The sequence below is a fragment of the Rhinoderma darwinii genome, chromosome 12, assembly GCF_050947455.1.
Source record: "Rhinoderma darwinii isolate aRhiDar2 chromosome 12, aRhiDar2.hap1, whole genome shotgun sequence".
Lineage (NCBI taxonomy): Eukaryota > Metazoa > Chordata > Amphibia > Anura > Rhinodermatidae > Rhinoderma > Rhinoderma darwinii.
In genome coordinates, this window is record NC_134698.1 from 83,488,892 (window position 1) to 83,505,938 (window position 17,047).

General features: G+C 47.1%; 1 long non-coding RNA gene across 1 annotated transcript in view; it reads left to right on the top strand.

Moving 5' to 3' along the window:
• The first annotated feature begins 1,417 nt into the window (after positions 1-1,417).
• Positions 1,418-17,047, top strand: part of LOC142664582 (uncharacterized) — a 31,341-nt gene continuing 15,711 nt past the window's right edge. Inside the window, exon 1 of the long non-coding RNA XR_012851323.1 lies at positions 1,418-1,582. This is a non-coding gene — a long non-coding RNA (uncharacterized LOC142664582). The remainder of the gene's footprint in view (positions 1,583-17,047) is intronic.

Here is a 17,047-nt window from a genome sequence, read left to right on the forward strand (position 1 = left end):
TGCCGCAAGTAAGAATACTAGATTGATCTCATTCACTGACAGCAAACACATATCTTGAAAATAGTGAGGAATTGAAACATAAAGTCTACTAGAAAGTTGTAGGACCTCTCATTTTTACAGATTAAGCTTTATCCACATAAAAATGGAAAAACCCTTTCATTCATTTGTCATCTCTTCATCACTGGCACCTGTTATATAATGGGGACATTGGCGGCAGCGATACATGAAATGCTGCTCCACCTGCATATATCTATAGAAACATTCAGATACAATGTATCAGACCCCCTCTTGATTATAAACCATTTATGAACCTGGATTAAATATGAGATGTCACACTTGTTGAGTATAAAAGCTGTCACTTAATAGTAACAATTGGAAAGTTGCGCTACAAAAATTCCCCATGATGCCCTGGCCGAAACCAGATGTTGTCGTTACGGCGTTGGCTTGCCGCGTATTGTGCGGTTTCTTCTTTTACAGTTTGTGATGATTCTAGAAAATTCTATAAATAGCAAAATGTCTTTTCATTTGCCAGTTACTCTTTAGTCTCCACTGAACGGCCTCCAGGATGGCGGCGGTAGTGGTGGCGGTGCTCTCCCCGGATATGATGGCTCGTCTGACATTGCCATGAATAGACAAGTGTGTGATTGTAGATGTGGATCTAGAGGAGCGTCAGCTCTGGCGATGACAGCGCTAATGTGCTCTGCTATAATAGGACTAGAGGGCGGTTTATTCTCAGCACGAGGACACAATGTCGCCATAACCGGCTTAATGACATCTCCGGCTGATTGTCTTTCATAGAGCGCTGGCAAGGATGTGTCCTTATCATGTCTCCACAATTAGAAGTTCAGCTCCTCCAGACATAGAAAGATGAGCCGGAAGAGCAGATCTTCCTCCCAAATCATGGCCGCTGCTGCGCTGATTTCTGTACGCCGTAAATTACATACAAAGGACTAAAAATCCAGCGGAGGTGGCAGGGGGTTTGTCCGTGTTATCAGGGTTATGGACTGTGATCTGATATGTAATCAACCTGATACAAAGCACTTAAAGGGGTTGTCCGAGATACCATCGTATTTTCAAAAAAAAAACAACCTTTAATGCATGTAAGTTCTAAATACAAATACTTTTGTAATATACTTACGTTTTCCAAAGTGGCCCCGTTTCCAGATCCTGCTGTCGGGAACTTGATTGTTGACGTCTCTCTCTGCTCCGGCTCTGCCGCTCTTGAATTCTTTGCTGGGTATATGACACGTCACTTGTGACGTGGTGTATATCGGCTTGTTCTGTTGTAACTCGCATGCGCGGCCCGTGCTGTCATCTCGAGAACAGCAGGGAATGCGAGAACAGCAGGGAATGCGAGAACAGCAGTGACAGCGCATGCGCGTTACAGGCTGTGAAGCAGAAGAAGCCGATATACACCACGTGACAAGTGACGTGTCGTATACCATCCGAGGTCTCTCTGGTTCGAGACCATGTGATCGGGATACGACACGACAGTGGTGGCGGCTGAAAAGGTGATGTCAGAGCTCATGTGACCAGAAGGAAGAAAGAAGCCAGAGCAGAGAACAGAAGCAAGATTGCACAGGTAAGTCTATTATGCAATTGTAAATATGTGTAATGTGGTTTTACATGTAAAAAAAAAAAAAAAACTCGGACAACCCCTTTAAGGGATCCTACACGTTCAGCCAATGGACTGGAGAGCAATGTAATGATTTGTAGGGAACAGCTGTCCTATAGGCAGAAGCTCCTATGTTATAGAATAGGCCGGCTGTGGATAGGAAAGCACTGGGATGTCCAGTATGTGCTGTTCTTCAATGCACCACAATCAGTATGGAGAGGGGACGTTGTGTATTAGATAGGGGGACCCCGTCCAGTCTATGAAAGCATAGGACCCCTTTTTACATAAGTATACCCTATAGACCACTGATCTGCACTAATATGTATATGGGTGTTTGCGGGCGTCGTATGCCATGGACTGATATACCCTAATCCATGCCCCGTAGATCCCAGCCACATAGGCAGACGTGTTACGTATTTTACATCATGGATTCATCTTATCGTTTCTATTCACTTCAGTCCTCTAACAATTCCATGCGCTGCCGCATTCCCCTATCCAGTAGTTGGCTTATAGCTCTGTTCGTCCTGAGCTTCCTGGTTCATCAAAATACTGCATTGTCAAGAGTGACACTTACGCATTGCCCTGTATGGGTAGGGCCTTCATAGCTTCATAGTTTTTGAATAGAATATTAGAACTGCAGTAAAGACTGACACCCAGTCAGAAAAATGAAGAGATTGTGTGTCTATGCCGTTCAGTCAGTGAAAAGTTGAATGACAACCCCAAGCTACCATTAGCCATAATTTAGGGTGTACATAGCACTAGATCACAGGAGAAATGGGGGCCATTGCCCCAGTGCCCTGACGAGGGGTGTAAGTGGAGCTATGCTGCCCCCCATTGTGACCCCTAGTTCTAATATGGCATCTGGACGTTGTCCTGGTTGAGCCGCTTTGCAGGATCTCACATGTTCCTTTCCTCGGGTCAGATACGCAGCCGCCTCATTTACATGAAGAAACGTAATAAAGTCTTGACTTTGTATTTCTCTAATTAATTAGTTTATCAGCAGCTCCATCTCCTTAGTTGCCTCTAATTATAATTTGTTTCCCCTTAAAATCAGCCAAGATCATTTTAAACCGCGGCTAAAAAGGGAAAGCAGAAAGCGCGTTGCAGACTCCTCTGTTCGTGGATCGTTATTTCAACTTCAAACTAGAAATTTGCTCTTTGAAACGTCCTGAACTGAAATCTTCTCACCACATTTTGTAGCGCCGATAAAACCGTCCGCGAACATGGAAGAAAGCGAAACCTAATGAGGTGTAACTATGTATCAAACGCCACGGCCTCATGACGCTACAAAGTATCACTAAAGCGTGGAGCCGGATATGGGTCAGAGTCTTAAAGGGGATGTCCTCTTTCCATGTTCAATATTAGGGAATATGGAGGTCATTGAGGGGTTCCCCTGTTAGTGACCACCTCTGTACACGTAGCATAGTACACTCAAATGGGGGTCACCTTGAAGATAATAATTGGTTGCTAGGCAACCGGAAAAGTCACACCCTAAAGAATACAGTAAAGAACTGAAGAGAAATTAATCCGTTCTGCAAAACTATTAGTTTTCAGCGACCGCAGGGGTGAAAGGATTTGATATCTCTTAAAGGGTTTCTCCAGGGTGGTGTAAATAAACTTTACAACATTACATCATAGTCACTCGGTCACCGAGCTCTGATCTCACGGACTATGTCTACAGTCCCCAATGCATTAGGGGGTTTTTCTGTGATATAACATTGATGTCGTAACCTTAGGACCTGTTATCAATGTGTGATTGGTCGGGGACCATCCCAAAACCACAACCCCTTCACTGCAGTAACTGACACAGCGCCATCCATCTGGATGTGGCTGTGTCTGGTATTGCAACTCAGCTTTATTCTAGTGAATGGATACTTTTCCTCGTCGTTTAAAATTAGTTTGACATGAGAGAATAAAAAAATCGCTGTAGTAATTTCTCCCTCTCATCCCGTCTGGAAATGTTGAGGCTGCAATTGAAGAATCTGGATTTGTGTATTCGCCGCGACTCGTCGGAGCGTCCATTGTTAATTGGCCTTTGTGTAACGAACCGCCGCTGCCAACCAGAGCAACAAGCTCCCGCGCTCTGTAACTGAGCTGGCATTATTCTTAATGACTTCTCTTAAAACTCTGACTTTTATTAGATAAAACAAATGTCCTTGTAAAAGCGCCCATTACGTTCTCCATTTAGAGAATTCTATTGTAAGGTTTTTTGTATTTTTTTTATCTTTGTAATCAATTTTTTCAAGTGGTTCCCTGCAGGGCGCTCGTAAAATGGCAATTATGCTGGAAATTTTTGAATTTGTTCTCAAAAATGATTAAAAAAAATGAGCAATTAAAGAGAAAACGTGTCCAGTCCCGACATTCTGTAGTCCGGGGAATCTGTGCAATGTCCAAGGTTAAATGGTGGCCAGAAGCATGGGGTGCCTGCTGGAGCCAATCAGGGGGCCACAATCCTCCCAAGCGCCTTGAGCTCTGGGCTCCTCCTATCGTTTAGGAGTCATGTGACCTTTCTTGGGGAAGCGCTTCGATAGCTATTTTATTGCCCCATCATCATCTCAGGAGGCCGTCTAGCGGGTGCCGTTGGACACTGTACTTTGGCGTCATTAGGTCCTTTGTAAAAATGCCCCAAAGTTGTATTTTTCAATGGCGCCATTTCATTTATTAATTCTGTAATTCATTTTTTGGGAAAAGAATGCGAAAAATCAGCAGTTCTGCTGTGCTCTTCAGTGTTCTTTGTGTTTACCATGCAGTAAACATAACACGTAAACTTTATTCTATGGGTCGGTACGAATACGGCGATCCACGATCTGTATATTCTTTTTTACGTGTTAGAAGTTTTGCACAATAAAAACATGTTTTATAGGAAAACGTTATTTCTGTGTCGCTGAAATTGAAGAGCCGTAACATTTTTATTCTTCCATCAATGTAGCCGTGTGACACCCTGTAGTTTTTATTGGTACCATTATGAGGTACATATCATTCTTGGGGGAAAATGACAAAAACAGCGAATCCACCATATTTATTTTTTTTACGACATGTCCGTGTTGTATAAATAATGATTGTGCCGGTACCTAATATGGATTTTTGGTAAAAAACAAAAACATTGAAGTTCTTTTTAGGAGAAAAAAAGTTTATTTCTTTATTTTTCGTACATTTTTGTTTATTTGTTTTGTTTGTTGGAGCAGCGATCGTTTGATCGCTTGTATAATGCTTTGGAATACACTGTCCTCCATATTACTCCAAAGCCTCCGGAATGGCCTAATAGACAGGTACCGATGGCAGCCTTGGGGTCCCCGCTGCCATGGTAACCCATCTGCCCCCCCCCCCCCCCGCGATCGCTTCTTGGGATGCCAGCGGGCTGACAGAGGGAACTCTGTCAAACACCTTAGATGCCAAGGGCATCATTGACTACTGCATCTAAGGGGTTAAGCTGCTATGATCAGAGTTATCTCTGATCCCAGCAGATGGGGCACCAGCTCAGATGTGTATTACAGCCGCACTCCTGTAGATAAATATGTGGGTACACTGGTCAGTACCTACGAGATCATTGCAACGAATATGTCCGTTACAAAGCGGGTACAAGCCCCCACCGTGACGAATATATATCCGTCCGTCATCGGTAAAGAATTAATCTCTATATAAATGAAAAGTTCTGAATTTTTCTAATGGACTTTGCTCTTCCCTCCCTCACCAGCGGACGGGGAAATAATAGGACTCCAAACACACCCAGTGACTACTCAACCATCATCTCAATGATCATCACTGATCGAGTAGTTCAAAAAGGACGATGAACCTCATTCACTTGCTCAGTCAAGAAACAAAATAATAGAACCCCCTCCCCCACCATGGCCCTCCGGACCCAGTGGAATATCAGATGTCAGATAATTTGCTAATAGTCTTTGGTTAGTACAACACGACACAACATGGCCGCCGGAAGAGGAGAAAAGATTAAGACCAGAGACGGCGCCGATCTGATGAATCATAACATTCTGTCTGTTTATTGTGACTTGTTCCAAACAGTTTTTCAGCCCCGGGAATCATGGAGAGGCTTCTCTGGCAGCGACTCACCGAAATCTGGAGACAAAACTTGCCAAACTGTTTTGCTCATTTCTGTATAGAACATAACTTGTCCAGGCGGAGGAACAAGCGCCGAAGTGACCGATTTACCACAGTATATGATGAATATATGAGCAATGCTGTTGAACGCTACCCTACACATGGGGGGGGGGGGGGGCTATAAAGGTGCCCGTACACATTAGACAAAACTCAGCCGAACCTGACAATTTTAGTGGGATCAGACAACAATCTAATGTGTATGGGGGTATCCCGACTCTCTACTAAGAAAGGGCTAAGATGAGTGTGTATGTATGGGGGAGACAGGAGAAAAAACATTATTTATTGTGTATGACTCTTTATAAGAAAGTAGCAGCTTCTTTGGAAGCCACCACTGATATAAGTACCACAATTTTACTCATATACCTGCAGAATAGTGAGTGCAGCTCTGGAGTATAATACTGGATGTAAATCAGGATCAGTACAGGATAAGTAATGTAATGTATGTACACAGTGACTCCACCAGCAGAATAGTGAGTGCAGCTCTGGAGTATAATACAGGATGTAACTCAGGATCAGTACAGGATAAGTAATGTATTGTATGTACACAGTGACTCCACCAGCAGAATAGTGAGTGCAGCTCTGGAGTATAATACAGGATGTAACTCAGGATCAGTACAGGATAAGTAATGTAATGTATGTACACTGTGACTCCACCAGCAGAATAGTGAGTGCAGCTCTGGAGTATAATACAGGATGTAGCTCAGGATCAGTACAGGATAAGTAATGTAATGTATGTACACAGTGACTCCACCAGCAGAATAGTGAGTGCAGCTCTGGAGTATAATACAGGATGTAACTCAGGATCAGTACAGGATAAGTAATGTATGTACACAGTGACTCCACCAGCAGAATAGTGAGTGCAGCTCTGGTGTATAATACAGGATGTAACTCAGGATCAGTACAGGATTAGTAATGTAATGTATGTACACAGTGACTCCACCAGCAGAATAGTGAGTGCAGCTCTGGAGTATAATACAGGATGTAACTCAGGATCAGTACATGATAAGTAATGTATGTACACAGTGACTCCACCAGCAGAATAGTGAGTGCAGCTCTGGAGTATAATACAGGATGTAACTCAGGATCAGTACAGGATAAGTAATGTAATGTATGTACACAGTGACTCCACCAGCAGAATAGTCAGTGCAGCTCTGGAGTGGGTGGAGTAGGACGTGTGGAGAGAGCTGCTGAGACTACCGTGCAGGCCTTGGATCCAGGGACTTTCCTTATCCTATCTGCCCAGGCCTCATACCATCTGCCTGGGCTTGGAAAGTACCCTGAGGGGGGTTCCATCCTAGGATGGAGCCTCAGACCTCTACCTCCCGGAGCATGCCAGCGGGGGGTAGAGGGTCATCCCAGCTGGCTGGGAATATGAAAACAGTCGCGGGGGTGAGGAGATCATCTCGGGGCAAGGCTGTCCTGGCTCCCCCTGAGGCTGGAACCCTGGATAAGGGTATGGAGACGCGGTCCGGCATGGTGATCGAGGTGTTGTCGTCTGGAGAAGGACCAGCACCGTCCGGACATTTGGATGACGGTCGTGTGGAGGAATGGGGACAGCTGAGGACCGGAGAGACGGTGGAGAACTTCAGCTCCCGTCTGGCTATGCGGTTGGAGGAGTATCGGGACCTCAGGAAGTCGCTGCAACGGCTCCGTGCGGACTTGGCGGTCGCCAGAGGAAGGGCTGCAAAATGCACAGGAGGTAAGAGGTCCCGATACCGTTTAAATGTGAAATCCTTGTTGGAGGAAATAAAAGAAGTGGAAGAGAGACGTGAGGAGATTTTGGCAGGCAGAGGGGTGTTTGGAGAAAAGTTAAAAAACGAAGAGAGGTTTGCCGAGATGGCAGCACCTATAAAAATAGAAAGTATGGAGGAAGACACAGCAAAGGAAAATGTGGGGGAGAAAATGGAGCATGAAAATGTAAAGTCCAGAGAAGGCTCAGATTCTGAGGCACCCAGGAGCAGTGAGGAGGAGGAGGGTGGACACACAGCTGGGAATAATCAGGAGTGTTTTGAAACTGACAGTGAGCGGCCTCCAGGATTACTCACTCAGATCCGTAACGTGGAGTCGCCGGTATCCTTCCAGGGATTTTGTTTTGGTGCGGAGTTACCCGCAGAGGAGGAAAAGCAAAAGAAAAAAAAATTTAAGAAGAAAAAAAAGGAAAAGGAAAAAAAATCTGCTAAAGGTTCATTTAAAATGGTGTATACAGCAAGATCCTTCCTGTGCTCTGAGCCTGATGAAAGTCAGGATCAGGGCGCAGGTCCCGCAAGACCCCCAGCTCAAGCCTCTGCAGTGGGGCTGGAGCGGGAATGCGGGGAGAGTGTTATGGGTCCGGCATTAGAGCACGTGGTGGTCAAAATGGCGCCGGACGCCAACCCCTGCAAAGGGGGCGGTACTGGTGGCCTGGTGACGCCAGGGGGTGTGTCCCCGTGTCCGGTGAATGGCGAGCCCGGGAAACTGGTCTTTGATGCGAGTCAGGGGTCGGGAGAACGGGTAAACCAGAAACCGGATGTGGTGTCTGAAAGCCGGAAGTCTGTCGGTGTCGCAGTAAAGCCGTCAGACGTTCCGGACAAGGGCGGTCACAGAGGGGGCTCCGGCTCTGTTGGCCACTCCTCTGTGGGAGGGGGGAGTGGTCCGGCGCCGGAGGCGGCTCCAGTGACGTCAGTGGCTCCTTCGTCCGCATCGCTGAAAAGTGGTGTAGGCGAGAAGGGGGCTGCTGGCGTCGGGGGCGACGGTGGCCCCTTTCCCAAAAATGTTCCGTGCATAGAACAGATGGAGGTTAATGAGGCGGAGGGCACAGCGGGGACATCGCTTATAACATCTGGTGGCGTCCCTGCAAAGGTGCCTGATGATGCGGAGACTGAAGCAATGTCTAATCAAACAAAATGTACAGCAAAAATACATAACATAGAACCAGGCCTGGCCAGAAGGATGACTGCAGGGGGACCTGGTGGGTTAAATGAAAAAGTTGCAGCTGTGGATGTGGAAACTGCTGGGGGTATGCAGGTGTCTGTAAATAAAGTTGCTGGAGTGTCTGCTGGTAATGGGGTGTTGAGTGCTGTGTCTGTGGGTGGTGGGGATGGGGTATCAACCAGGGGCAATGGGCCTGGCGCTCCTCTTGCTGTGACATCCGGCAGGTCTTATGCTGGTGTGGCAGCGGGGGGACAGCGGGCCCACCCATCTTCATCCTCAAGGTCCGGGGACGGTAACTTGCAACAACGTCTCTTGGACGCTTTAAGAGAGGGAAAGCAAACCCTAACCATAGGGGGAGTGCAGAAGGACCTGTCTTTCTGGATAGACAGATATGGTCTAAATGCCTTCCGAGAGCAACGAGGAGATCAGTGGTCGCTCCCAACAGCCGGGCAGGCTGTAGCCAGGAGGAATGTGGTCCGTCTCCGGTGGCGTGGCAATGATGCGTGCCCTCCCAGAAAGAGGGTGGTGGAGCTCCTGCTGGGGATGGGCTTCAAGGCGAGTGACATCTTTGCCTTGATACATCCTCATGGCTCGGTCGAGTTTGACATCAGCTTTGTTCACCTAGGGTCCCTTGAGGTCTTCTGGGGGAACTACGAGCTGATGAAGGACGAGCCTGGCTGGCGAGACTTTGCTGCACAAGCAATTTCTCGCCAAAGTGGTCCCAAGAGAGTGACCGTTCTTACCCGTAACGAGTCACTCTCTTGTATTGATATCATGACCTGGTTGGGAAGGTACGGAGAGGTAGTAGAGATGCCACGGAAGAACATGGATGAGTTTGGCATCTGGTCAGGGGCCTCGACGTTCATGGTTAAATTAAAGCGTCTGGGACAGACGGCGTCCCACATACCATCGTCTGCTTTCCTGGGAAGAGATCGGATCCTTGTCTTCTACCAGGGGCAGCCGAAGTTGTGTCACCGGTGTGGCGACCCCTCACATTTGAGTGCAGGCTGCAAGGTGCAGAAGTGTGCTCATTGTGGGGGGATTGGTCATCTAGCCGCATCGTGTGACCGTATTCGCTGCAACCTGTGTGGTGACTTAGGTCACCCGTTCAGTCGGTGTCCTCGCTCTGTTGTCAATGCTTGTTCCAAACCTGCAGAGGATGAGAGGAGGGAGGCCTCCGTGGGTGAGGGTGCGGGCAGGGACGATGGGGCACAGGGGCAAGGGAAGAATGCAAAGAAGGGTCCCCCTTCTCGCCAGAGAAGGGCGGAGAAGTGAAGGAAGGAGAGGATTTGGAGGGCGCTCCAGGAAACTGGGACAACCTCTGATTCGGATCTGGATGCCCCCCCTGAAGCTGATGCCCCTGGGGAGGCCGAATTGAACGGGGAGATGAGGAGGATCCAAAGGGAGCAGAGGGCTGAGGACTCTCAGTCCTCCCACTATGAAAGTGTGGGAGAGGAAGAGAGGACTCAGCCTACAGCAAAAGGGACACCAGGCAAAACCCAAGGGCCAAATACATCTGGCCCCGCCCTGGCCCAGGAAGGTAAATCCTGTACCCCCCTGGTGCGCTCTACTGATCGATACCATGCTCTCGTGGACATTCCAGCCTCTCATACTAAGAGGGAGGGCATGGTAGGGCACCCTAGAGTCGACCCGGAACTTGGGGATGAAGATGGGAATAGGGTGGTGAGTATGGACTCCTCAGTTTGCAAGAAGCGAGGCAAAGAAGGGGGGTCCTCATCAGATAGAGGGGGGGTGGGAAGAAGAAAGCCGTCTAACTCAAACATCCATGATGGCGGCACCCACTCCATTGACGCTGGCATCAATTAATGTTGCCAGCATTAAGTCAGATAGGGCGAGATTTTCAGCCTTTGATTTTCTTGGCCGAGTTGAAGCCGACATTTTGTTTTTGCAGGAGACCAGGCTGTCACTTTTGGCAGACGTCCTTAAATCTAGGAGGGAGTGGCGATGCGGGCCCTCCTACTGGTCTCTTGCGGCTGAGCCCTATAGCGGAGTGGCGGTCCTTTTCACCGCACCGGTAACATGCCGACGGATGATTCAGTTAGAAATGGGGAGGTGCTTGATCTTAGATGTCCTCATGAGGGGACAGGAATTAAGACTAATCAATATATACGGACCCCAGAGCAAATGGGACCGTAAAAGTCTCTTCATGAGGATTAAGCCTTTCCTTTTTTCAGGTCGACAAGTTATCTTTGAAGGGGACTTCAATACTGTCGTGAGGCCCCGAGATAGAGGAGGTTCCGGAGATAAAAAATTGACCTATGATAGTGTAGCATTAAAAAATATAGTTAGCGATGCTCGCCTGGTGGATATCCACATCAGGCATACCCCAGGCCACTCGGGTTTCACCTATCGTAGAGGTAGTTGTAGGTCTAGGATAGACAGGTTTTTTTTGAAGGAGGAAGCCATCTCTTCACCAGTGTCCCTTGTTGAGGTGGAGTTCTCCGATCACTGTATGATTATTTTCTCTTTGAACATTGCAGAGTCCCTCCAGATGGGAAGAGGTATATGGAGGCTGAATTCTACTCTCTTGGAAGAAGCGGAGATAAGACAGGCCTTTGAGGATTTTCTTCAGAGCCAGGTACCTTTGTTGGATCTCAGTGGTACTAAGTCTGAGTGGTGGGAGTTGTTTAAAGTCCGGGTGGCAGGATTTTTCGGCAGGCTCTCGAGCCTCAGGTCCATGAGTAGGTACCACCTATATCAGGAACTGAGGAGGAAACTCGAACATCTGGTCTCAACCGGGGATAGTGGGGAGGAGATCTCCGTGGTGAAAGCTTTGCTCAGGAGGTGTCAGTATGATAGGCACACATCTTTAGTTCTTGAGAGGGATTTCGGGAGGTACCGCTCGCCCGACCCCTACAGGAACTGTAAGATGTCAGTGAGTCGTAAGGTTGTGACAGGACTGATTGATAGTACAGGATCTCTGAAGAGATCCAAATCAGGGATCTTGGAGGTCGTCAGATCCTTCTACTCGCACCTCTTGGGGAAGCAAGATCCAAACCGAGACGAGATGTCGGCTTTCCTGGCTGAAACCATCCCTGAGCCAGGGGTAGACCCCTCTCTCGGTGTTTTGATAGACTCGATCAAGGAAGAGGAAGTGGGATTGGCGATTGATGGGCTTGCCCTCAAAAAATCGCCAGGGCCAGATGGCTTAACATCCGAGTTTTATAAGACTTTTAAAGGAACCCTAGTTCCCCTCTTGACTGAGGTGTTTAATGACTGCCTTTCCTCGGGTACTTTGCCAATGTCAATGAGGAGGTCGGCCTTGATCGTTTTATCGAAGGGTAAAGACTCGACCCGTATTGAGAATTGGCGTCCCATAGCGCTGCTCAATACGGACAGAAAGGTTCTCGCAAAGGTGCTGTTTAATCGGCTGGTGAAGTTTGCATCCCGGCTCCTTTCGCCGGTCCAGCATTGCTCTGTTCCAGGCCGCAGCACATTTAGTGCTGTCCTCAGTGTACGAGAGGCAGTGGAGCAGGGAAATTCTGGTCGGTGGGAGGGGTACATCCTGTCCTTGGACCAGGCCAAGGCTTTTGACCGGGTGGACCACGAGTACCTCTGGTCGGTCCTTCTGAGGTACGGCCTACCGGGGGGGGGGTTTGTCAATTGGCTACAGACCTTATACACTGGGGCTGAGACTTTTGCGCTGGTGAACGGTTGGGTTGGAACCACCTTTGAGGTTGGGTCTGGTGTCCGCCAGGGTTGTCCCTTGAGCCCTTTGCTATATGCGTTCGCAATTGATCCTTTTCTTAAAAGGATCGATCGTGGTCCATTGGCGGGAGTCGGAGGCCACTCAGAGGGTGGTTGCGTACGCAGACGACGTCTTCATTTTTGTCTCCTCGAGAGGGGAGGCAGAGTGGGTGATGTCGGAAGTGGAGCGTTACTCATTGGCATCTGGGTCCAAGATCAACTGGGGTAAGTGCAAAAGTCTCTGGCTGGGAGGAGATCCTGGTTTTGATCTCCCGGACACCCTTCCAGAGCCTCAGGGGTCTGCTAAGATCTTAGGAGTCGAATTTGGCCCGGGTGATTACCCCAAGAAGAACTGGGAGGATAGGCTGAATCTAGTTGCCCAGAAGGTCGACCAATAGAAGGGTTGGTCCTTAACCCTGAGGGAAAGGGTTCACTTGGCCAAGGCCTACCTGGTGCCCATGTTGCTTTACCTGGGCAGTGTGTGCATCTTGCCAGAACCCCTCTGGACCCGGGTCTATAGCCTGTTCTTCCAGCTGTTATGGGGGAACAGGCTCAACCTAATCAAGAGGGAGGTTACTTACCTACCAAGGACACTAGGCGGGTTAGGTATGGTTAACCCGGTGGTGTTCCTAGTGAACACCTTTGTTAAGATCAACCTGGCAAACCTCTGGCAAGAGAGGGCTCCTTGGTGGATATCCTCCTGCAGGGGGTGGTTTCGGCCTTTCTTCCAGGAATGGGAGAGAGGAGGGCAAGTGAAAGACCTGCGTACACCTCACGGACATCTCCCGGCTTATGCCACCCTGGCGCTGAAGATTGTTCGCCGGTGGGGTCTGGAGGTGTTGGAGATCAGGACCATGTCGAGAAAATTTCTTGACAGGAGGGTCCTGATGACCTACTTCCAGAAGCCCCTGGCGCTCAAAGACTGCCCAAGTAGTGACCTCGGGGTGGGATTAAAACTTTTAAATTCAGCGAGGATTCCCCAGAAGTTTTCGGATCTGGCTTGGCGTTGCTTCCATGGGAGACTGTATGTGAGGGGCAATCTAAAGTGCAGAAGCTCTGATGATCGGGATTGCCCCCGGGAGGAGTGTGGCGGAGTGCTGGAAAGCATGGAGCATTTCCTGCTTCATTGCCCTTTCAATACAGAGGTATACAAAAGGGTGGGAGCCTCCATTGGTTGGCCAGGCCTAACCAGCCTCTCCTATGCTGGGTGGGCCTATGGAGTGTTCGGAGACCTCGGTGGTAGGGACCATTGCACCTTGTTTCTAGTCAGTATAGTGGTCAGGCACTTTATGTGGAATGCACGATGTCTAGTTTCTACCCAGAAGAAAATCCTCCTAGTGGATGAGGTTGTTAGCAATATCATGGGTGACCTGGTGAAGGTGCATTCTTTGGAGGTCGGCAGATTGGGAGCATCCAAAGCCTCTCGTCTTTGGAGGGGCTTTTCCTTTTGGGTGCCTTAATGTGTCTGCTTTCATGAGGGAGGGGGGGGGGTCGTCACCGGTGCTCAACTGGAGGTGGGGGTCTGCGTTCCGCTGAGGCACCAATAAAAAATATAGCGATAGGGCTCGGAATAAGGGAAAGGTGAGGGTCAGCATAGGGTCAGCTTTCAATAGGGTCAAGAAAGGGCTAGTAATAGGGTAAGGAGATAGGGCAAGCGATAGGGAGGGTGCAGCGGTGGACGTGATACCTTGGCCTCTGGGGGGGGGCTTTCCCTACTCTCTATCTGGTGATGGGCTAGGTAAGCACAGGAAGATTTTTGTTTTGTTTAGGATTGAAATGGCAGGAAAAAGGTTTACAAGCGACCGAACTTGGTGCTTTCGGGTACGGTGTATTTTGTATATGGTTTGGTATTTGGACAAGTTGGTGATGTGTATTGTATTATATTGTAGAAATGTTGTTAGAATAGGGATAGACTTAAGGGGGTTAATAGATAGGTTGGGAGGGGGTCGGGGGGGGGGGGGTGTGCCTGACCCAGCCCCGGACTATGCGGACATGGGAGGACATGGGGCGGGGGGCTGGGCTGGGGTGTTGGGTGTGGTGGTGGGGGCCAGCATCTAGACTATGCGGACGTGAGAGGACATGAGGCGAGATGCTGGCTGGGGTGGTGGAGTTTAGGTAAGAAGGGTAAGGTTAGGGAAAGTCAGGATGTGTATAGTGTGATTTAAAAAAAATAAATAAATTGGGATTTCTATTATTATTATATAGAAAAAAAATAAATGTGTGGATTAGTATTATTATATTTTGGATTGGATTGTTTTGTTTATTATTATTATTATTTTATTTGTTATTATGTTGTTTGATTATTATTATTATCATCATTATTATGTTGTTTCTTTAGGCCCTTGGGTGACGCGGGTCGGGGGATTTTCTGTTGGTACTTTGGATTACGTTTATATGATGTTTGTATATATTCTAGTTATTGTTTAGCTTCGGATGAAGTGTAGATGTAAGTATATAAGAGTGGGGTGTATGTGGCCGGGTCTGGTATCGTTTTCTCTTCTCATATACAGAGATGTATATAAGAAAATTTGTTTATAAGAATTTGGTTGTGACTTTTTGGTTATATGGAATTAGTTATGTATTTGTTTTTCAGTTTATGTTTTGTAAATTTATATAAAATAAAGAGATACAGGATATAACACAGGATCAGTACAGCATAAGTAATGTAATGTATGTACACAGTGACTCCACCAGCAGAATAGTGAGTGCAGCTCTGGAGTATAATACAGGATATAACTCAGGATCAGTACAGGATAAGTAATGTAATGTGTGTACACAGTGACTCCACAAGCAGAATAGTGAGTGCAGCTCTGGAGTATAATACAGGATGTAACTCAGGATCAGTACAGGATAAGTCATGTAATATATGTACACAGTGACTCCACCAGCAGAATAGTGAGTGCAGCTCTGGAGTATAATACAGGATGTAACTCAGGATCAGTACAGGATAAGTAATATAATGGATGTACACAGTGACTCCACCAGCAGAATAGTGAGTGCAGCTCTGGAGTATAATACAGGATGTAACTCAGGATCAGTACAGGATAAGTAATATAATGGATGTACACAGTGACTCCACCAGCAGAATAGTGAGTGCAGCTCTGGAGTATAATACAGGATATAACTCAGGATCAGTACAGCATAAGTAATGTCATGTATGTACACAGTGACTCCACCAGCAGAATAGTGAGTGCAGCTCTGGAGTATAATACAGGATATAACTCAGGATCAGTACAGGATAAGTAATGTAATGTATGTACACAGTGACTCCACCAGTAGAATAGTGAGTGCAGCTCTGGAGTATAATACAGGATGTAACTCAGGATAAGTACAGGATAAGTCATGTAATGTACACATTGACTCCACTGTTTTTGTAGATTTATATTGTAGATTGTTGTTCCGGAGTAAAGTTCTACTCCACCAGTCTATACTAGCACAGCCTTATCTTGTGCTGTTTCGGAGAGATAATATTGATGGTTTATCCTCAGAATAGGCCATCAATATCTACCCGGTGGGGGTCCTACGCTCCGCACCCCTGCTGATTAGCTGTTTTTAAGGGGTCACGCTGCTTTTGCTCAATATTATCAAATGCTGACACACTTATAGTGGGATTTCCCAGTATTACTGTCTTCTCTTATGAATGGGAGAAGGCTGTAATACTGTAAACCGCTGCTACAAGTGTCAGTGTGTCGGTGTATGACAGTATGAAGTAGTGAAAGGAATGAAGAGCGCAGCTGCCCCTTTAAAACAGCTGATCAGCGGGGGTGCCAAGTGTCGGACCCCCAGTGATCAGATATTGATATACTATTATGAGGATAGGACATCCATTTTATCTCTCCTGAAAAGCCCTTTAAGATTTCTGAATCAGATATAAACATATCAACTCTTGCTCAAAGTTCTTTCTTAAACTGGTGGCCCCTTCCTCAAGGTTTCCCCTGTGGGACAAGGCCGCAGTCCATCTGCAGAATTGGAATATGTTTGCCGAAACACCGGGAATGTCCTTTATTTAAATTACCCGTCAGATTATCCCCGCTGATAGTTCTGCATTGTGCTCCGCAGCAGGTCTACTCCACCAGGACTTAAAGGTTATTTACTTTTCATAAAATAATTTTAATATTTTATCACCAGAATGTCATGATTGACGCGTCTCTGCTCCGTGGGGCCAAAAGCAGCGAGAATGATGAGCGCAGGTCCCGTCAGTAAACAACAATCACATCATCAGAAAGTAAATACCATAAGAGTCTGACACTTTATATGGGAATGATACGACCTCAAAAGTCTCATAAAGTCCAGATTCAGGAATCTGCAGGGTTCAGACTCAAGGACGTCTTCAAAAATGGCGGTGACGCCGCTGAACAGCACGAAAAATACTGCAATGTTTTTATTAGTTATTTATGCGAATTTATGTAAACAAAGATTCATCATTATATAATAAAAAAAGTTGCGCAACTGTCTAACAGACTTTCTGTCTTCATTACCCATCATTTTCAAAATTTCTGCTTGCTGTCAGTGAATGGGAACATTCTTTTTTTACATCCAAGGGCTGAAAACTCATAGTGTGTAATGAGCTTTCTGCAATTATATCCAGTCTGGACGATCCTCTGTAAACTAAGCACATCATCAGCAGAACAAACCTCTCTCCTATCCTAATAGTTTGTTACAATTTATCAGTGGAGGTAAAAAATAACACTCTGGAGT